Source organism: Protomyctophum bolini, assembly GCF_963924005.1.
Source record: "Protomyctophum bolini genome assembly, chromosome: 10".
Lineage (NCBI taxonomy): Eukaryota > Metazoa > Chordata > Actinopteri > Myctophiformes > Myctophidae > Protomyctophum > Protomyctophum bolini.
Window position 1 is genome coordinate 8,243,315 of NC_137871.1, and position 7,550 is coordinate 8,250,864.

A 7,550-nucleotide genomic window follows, 5' to 3' on the forward strand; every position below is an offset into this window, starting at 1 on the left:
AAAGGTTGGTTGAAGTTAGTATAGTTTGGTTTGGCAAAGGGAAGGTTAAATTTATAATGTGATGCTATCGATCTCTGTTCTCTCATTTATTTGCTGTATATGTGCTCTCTATATATATTTGGATTAGTGACAATGCAGCGACTTTTAAACCAATCTATTCAACTGTGATTATGTCGAATTCTCAGCAACCACACAGAACTGGAACGGTAAAGTTGTATGTTGATTCTTTTATATTTTTGCTGATAATAAAATCACTTCTGTTATCTACCACAACCACAAACACTGAATAACCTTTATAGAGCCCTCTCGCCAGCTCCTGTTGCTCATTCTCACTGCACGCAGTCCTAAATATGACAAGTAACCAACAGTGAAGACAACAAGCTTCTATCCCTATGATCATAGTCCAGTGATCATCAATGGCAGAGGATGACTGCAGTAGAGTATATGCTTATATCCTCATGAGCTATGTAATGGATTTTGAAGATAACAGCTGTTTTACTAGCATCCTTACTTCCTCATAAATGATTAAATGAACCATCATTTATTTTATTCTGATTCATTCGATTCAGAGATAAATCCCTACCCCGTCTCATTCCAGACATATCATAGTACTCCCTCTTTCTCTCTCTCTCTCCTCCAGTGATGGAGGGAGGACGAAGATGGAGGAGTTTCTACTCCATCAAACGTAACGCTCTGGTGACATCGGTCACCAGAACCCCCCCCCCCACACACACACACACACCTAACCATCAGTCCATCTCTCTCCATCTCCTCTCTCCCCGTCTGTGCCCCTCTCAAGGTTGACTGAGGATCTTTAATGGAGAGGCACCCACAACCTCCTCTCTGTTTCAGAAACCACTTTCACTCAGAGACCATCAGGGGCCACATCGATATTGATTTGTCCTGCCGAGCCACACTTAGCTACACATTGGCCCCCATTAGAAGCTAACAGAGAGGTTAGGGCTCCACTCTAAACAGCAGCAGATTGACTCTCAAACAAAAGATGAAATTGGGGCCCAGCGTCAATTTATTTTGTATTGCTCTTCTCAATGGGGGCAATAGGGGCCAGACTCACTGGTAACTAATAGGAACACTGGAACTTTTATATGGAACATTTTGGTGTCGCCTTAAACAATATTACAACGGATAATTAGCATTAAGCTTTAAGTGTTTAAAGCTCAGTCAATGCAGAATATACTTCAGTATTTAGTTAGTTTTCCTTCCACAAAACTCTGTTCTTCATAATGGCATCATTAGTGGTATTAGTTTTAATCAGTTTTAGTGTATTGGTGTGTAGAGTAATACTTAAGACCACAGCAACTTCAATACAGACAAAGGCACTATGAAATTCACAGTTGCTGAATGTCATAGTCATTGAGCTGGTATGCTTCTGGAGGTCAGCGCTCAGGCAGAGAGGGAATGAAAGTCTTTTCATCATTATGTGTACCTCCAGCTGAAGTGATCTTCTCCTCTGTCGTCTCTGGTAGATTGTTTGGAGTTGAGAGCTCAGAGCTGCCTCCCATTTTGGCTTCAGCTAGTAGTAGTAATTCACCCTGAGAGAGAGAGAGAGAGAGAGAGAGAGAGAGAGAGAGAGAAAGGACAGACCATGTGGAGACAAACGGGGAGAATGAAGATGTTAGAAAGCGTATCATATCATCAAATATATCTACAGCCCATACAACAAGAGCTCACAGCACAGCATTATCACAACAACGACTTTTGAAGGAAGCCACACACATGTCATGTGCTGTCATACAGCCTTGTAAACCATCGGTAGTTCAAGGAGAATTGTGATCATATTATGCTCGTTTCCATAGCTGAATGAGTAGATAGCTAGTAGATTCCCTGTCCCGGTTCTGGGTCGAGGTGTCTGTGAGCAACAAAGAACCTCATACCTGGCAACAAAGTGTAATGAACTCACATTGGCTCCGTTTTCTTAGATATTTAATTCAGTCTGATATTTTTTGTCTGATTCAGCCTTTGTCTGATGTCTCATTCAGTCCGATATCTAATTCTTTGTGGTATTTTTGTATCTTTGTGTCCTGGGGGGGCCGCAGGGGGGCTGGATCCCAGCTGAAGGGGGTTAAACGAGGCATTAGTCAGCCACTCAAAGGCTTTGTGTTGATCCTGCAGGTCACAGGTTGGTCCCTCCGGCTCTACACAACCACCCAGTACAACTAGTTTGTGGGATTTAGGTAGATTTAGAATATGTGCATGCAAGTAGGTGTGTGCGCACGTGTGTACGTGTGTGTGTGTGTGTGTGTGTGTGTGTGTGCGTCTAATTTGCATTACGGACATAGACGTGATCCTGAAGCTCAAGAATACAGAGTAAGTAGGTAGTGTTATGTCCCCTGAGAACAGAGTTCTTGAGACAGAGTGTGTGTGTGTGTGTGTGTGTGTGTGTGTGTGTGTGTGTGTGTGTGTGTGTACGTACTACGTGTGTGTGTGTAGTATTTTAAGCTCTGCATGTCGTAGATGAGATAAATCAAGTCAGGGTGTCTCACCATGTTGTGAATATCAGGTACAACACACATCTGCGACTAAACATTCCATCTGCAGGCTACAGTATACAGTATATGTACTTTATGTAGCCTGTATACTGTATCTTTGATGCATTTTCTTATTTTGGTTGAGCATGCAAAAAAACTAAAAAATAACAAACACTTCTTCACATCTGTAAACCTGTGATAACAGGTAACAATATAATTGATTCTGATTATCTAATACAAGTTTGTATTAACCAGGAATATTTCATGAAAACTGCTCAAATTATTTAAAAAAAATTCTGTACCAGTAGTACCTCCAGTCATTTTATCCAATGGATCAGTTCACTCTTTTGTCCAGTAGATGTCAGTGGTGGATTGTACATTTGTACAAAGTATAGGGTCATATTATGTATACAACAGGTAGGTATTGTGTGTGTATTTTCTTAATTATTCTCAATTAATTATGCATAAAGTGAAGTATTTAAAACCTTTTTTTAACGGGTCTAAAGGATTTAGAATAGCAGAGAGCTCTGGGATTAAGAGCAGCAGTCGTACCCAGACAGAGATCTCTATATGCGGTGTAAACAGGCAGGTCTTAAACTACATGGATAAGTGACTGATGTGTCTGCTCAAACGTTACTCTTTTACCTGCTTTTTACTAACACTAACTTTACAAAGATGCCCAACAGTGGTGGCAAAACATTCAACTTTGGAGTTTGGAGAGAAACGGAATGTCAAAATTGAATTAACCAATAGGCCTACCCAATCTTTCTGTTGTATGAACACAGCCTTGTGTTCATACAACAGAAAGATTGGGTGTATGGCTGTAATCAATCAGAAATCAGAAACAGTATCACTTAACATGTTTCATTACAACCGAGTCGCAATGACAACAATAGGACAACAGCTTGAATCACATCAATACAACAACATACAATGCAAACAGCAGCAGCAAAGATCAAAATAAATAAAAAAGCTTCTTACTTTGGGTCGTCTTCCACTAGACGTCATCATGTGCGTAGCCCTGAAACGAGTGTCATGTGAACCATCATCCATGGCTAGGTCAAACTGAATACAATTTAGACAGTTGCAGGCACTTCAGACTGCTTCATCTGTTCCACTTGAACGAGTGAAAATAAATATATGGCCTATTGACCTCGTACTGCTCGTAGAGACGAGTACAATATTCGCAAATATGACATCTATGAGAGCAAAATGGCCGCTGTCAATTGGGCAGGTGTGTGTAATTAAAGCACAGGGTCTGTGCCTGTGGAATCTGCCCCACACATCAAGCCTAGCGCACTGGAGGAAGTTGCCAGATCATGTGACCATCATTGTCAATGGAAGCCCAGAAACGTGATGAAGATGCAAAGATGCATCCGAAGAGGCGAGTGGCGACATTTGTATAGCTGATGCGCTGCCAAAGCTACAAATACACTGTGTAGCTTGCAGTGGTGGAAAAAGTACTCACAATCACATTTATTACGTAAGTGTGATTTTCTTTTTATCCATACTTAGGATTCTTTGTTTACTAAAGTTAGCCTATACCACCACCAGTAGCAAGGGTGGAAGCATATTATGGAAGTGGAAGGCCTGAGGAAAGCCTTGCTGCCTGCTGGTGGTATACCTAAATAAACAAAGTATCCAAATGGATAAAAGGGGAGTGCTGGCGCCGCGGTATTACTTTGTACAGACTATTCCTACCAGAACCGTGAACTCGATGTTCTTATAGGCCTACTACTCAACTTAGTGCTGCTTGCTTCTCCTCTTCAAGCATATTGCAAATCCCATTCCCCACCAGGAGGCATGCCCTACCTCCCTCCATCTGGATCTTGTGATGACAGTGTTTTAGCATGCATGAAGGCACAAGGCATTGTGGGGAAAGGATATAAAAAGGAATGTTATGACATCATTCAGGTGTATAACCACTGACCAGAGTGGCAGGCTTTATAGAGACAAATCTTTGGACCGCAGCTGATCAGTCAGTCTATCAAATAAATACAAATTACCACATGAGCCCTACCCAGTATTCTGGGGCAAACATTTGGTGAAAATAGAAGATTTACAAGGAGCAGGTCTGGTTTAAAGGGATATTTCCTTAACCATGATAGATTCATCAAAAACACCTGGTGATTGATTTTGTACTTCTAATACGTGAGGGGGCCGTGGTTTTTTCAATTACTGTTTTCATGTATTTTTAAATAAATAAAGTTTAGATTATTTAGTCTCTTCGAACAATATTTTAAAAATAAATGAAAACAGTAATTGAAAAACCTCACGTAGGCCTATTAGGACCAAATCAATCACCGGAAAAAAGGACGGACGTGTTTTTGATGAATCCACCATGGTTAAAATAGAGTTAGAAGTTACAATGGGTTTGTATAGGGAGGGGGCGGGGCAGCTAAACGGAATATCAAATGTCTAAATACTGAATCAAGTAACGTAAAAACCGTCTGGGTTTTCACATAAGAGTAAGACTGAGTAGACTATGGGCTGATTCATACTCCTATTTTACCTCTGTTTCGGCGCTGTAGTGCCGAAATGATTTCGGCTCGTCAGACATTTTCAGTAGCACCGAAGAGCCGACTTTAGGACGGTACCCACCCCCCACCCCGACTTTTATTCAGCTCTAAAATAAGAGTATGAATCGGCCCTATGAAATGACGTTTTTTTTAAAGTGAAATATCCCTTTAAGTGGTTAAAAGGCCCCAAATAACTACTACTAGCAGCAGAAATGGAGTGCTCAATATCTATGCAAGACAAGGGGTAGTTGAGGTATGGAAGTCCATAGGTCCAACAAATCCACAATGAAATAACCACTTTTTTTTTCATAATTTTGTTTATTTCCTTGTGGGATTTCTATTTTCATTATTGGACCTATGGAATTCCATATCAAGTACTTCGACAGAACTGATCTGAAGGTCTGGACTAGCCTGGCATACCTTGTGGTGAGCAGTGTGTGGGAGAGATGAACACCTTGGTCAACAAAATTATGTAGGGTTGAGGTCAACAAAATGGTGAAAATAGCCAATCTACAATCTCAGAGCTTGTAAATGTTATTTTCACTGAGTGTTCACCTATTGACAACAAATGTTCACCTATGACATGCAGCATAGGAAGGGATGCTGTTGAAATCAACCCGTTCAATTCTAATGAATTAAATGGGATGCATGCTCCTGATTGCAGCCAAAATTGCCCCAGGCTTAAGTACGTCGCCACCTAGTCACACTCCATAACCAGTCCAATAGTCCGCATTCACAAAAAGACGAATTGGCAAAATATTTGGGGAGTATCTTCCATGGCCTAGTGGCAGGGTGCACAAAATGCAGTGCCAGTGGTTTGCAAGATTAGCCAGGTGCCACACATACACGGAAACAATCGCCTTCTCCAGCCTTTGGATTAACAGAGATAACATTAAGTCCAATGTCATCGAACAGCTCAGAAGAAAAATAATCACACAACACAAGTAGTGATGTTTTGATGGGTTTTTTTCCACTCTTTGTTCAGACGTTTAAGATTCTCACCAACATTTGTTTTATACATTGAAAACAGTGCAAACGCACAATAGCAGAACAGACACCATTAATGTTTTTGTGTTTTGATTTTTTAAGTCAAATACAGCTGTCTTTTGACAATTGCAAGTTTCTTTTTGTTTTACATGTTGCTCAACATAAATATGTTTAGGCCTATGACTCCAAACAGTTTCCAACAAATGATTCAGTGTCCAACACTGGTCCTCTTTACCGCTCTGCGGCCTACACCTTCAAAATGAGTCTTTGGAAATCAATGGCAAGTTACTTCCCAGGGTGACTTTCCCTTTGTCACAATAAGCAATAGATCAGCATCGGTTTCCCATCATGCACCACGTCCACTGTGGTCACAAGACATGTCTTCCTCCAAACTGCTTCATTTCTTAACATCTGGATGTAATGAACTGGCTGTTCCTTTAATGTATATTGGTAACCGGCACTGATGTCAAGCAGGTCCAACGTTTCTGATATGCATATTATATAAAGAAAGAGATAACCTAAGACCTGAGAAAAGATCATGTTTTGCAGTTCAGTGCTGTTTAAAGCTGCTATAAGCAATATCTAAAAAATGTAATGACACTCCCAAAAATAATGTAGTCTCTGTAACACATCTAGGGGCCACAATCTGCATTCAAAAATGTTCCTAGAAGCTGTCATTGGTCGGAAAAAAAACCCAGGTCGAAATGACTAACCAATCAGGAAGTAGACAGGCAAATCGATCAATGACAAAGCTTCTAGGACAATCTTTGAATGCAGATTGTGACCCCTAGATTTGTCACAGAGACTACATTTTTTGTGGGAGCCCATTACCCATTGCTGGCTGTCTGAATACCAATACAAATAAAAAGGTCATTAAAATGTGGACATTATTGCTTATAGCAGCTTTAACTGCCAAAACAATCAGCCAGTGTCTCAAACATTTTCTTTGACAGATCAAAAAACAGACCCAACAAACAACATTGAAGAAAGACGCATACAAGAAAATGAGAACACTCAACCGTCTTCATATGATCAATTCATTCTTATTTATCAAGTAAAAATACACTATTGGCAGACATAGTTCCTTCTTTTTCTGGTAATTGACTTGTTTTTTTATTGTTATCCTCAGGGGGAAAAAAAGGAAATTTAATGTGACTCAAAAGGAGACATGGAAACATCAGGTGGACAACTCACTGAGTCGTGACGACCTCCCACCACAGGGGGCGCTGTCTTCTCAGGTGACCGCCTGCTGGGCACTTGCACCCCCCTCGGATTTGGATCTGCTCATTAGTAATGACGCTAAAAGCACAAAACATCAGCGATAAAACTCCCCTCCCGGTACCCCCCCCCCCCACCCCCCCCGCCCCCCCGTACCCCCCAACCCCACCATAACGCCCACTTCTAGGGCCTGCCCTCGCCCAACCAACCTCCATCTGCTCACCAATTTGCTGCAGTCATTGGTCCCTGCTCTCCATTGCATCTACCTCCCTTTCATCCATATCTATTCTCCTCCCACCTATGGCAAAACTCCCCCCCCCCCACCCCCCTCTCTCTC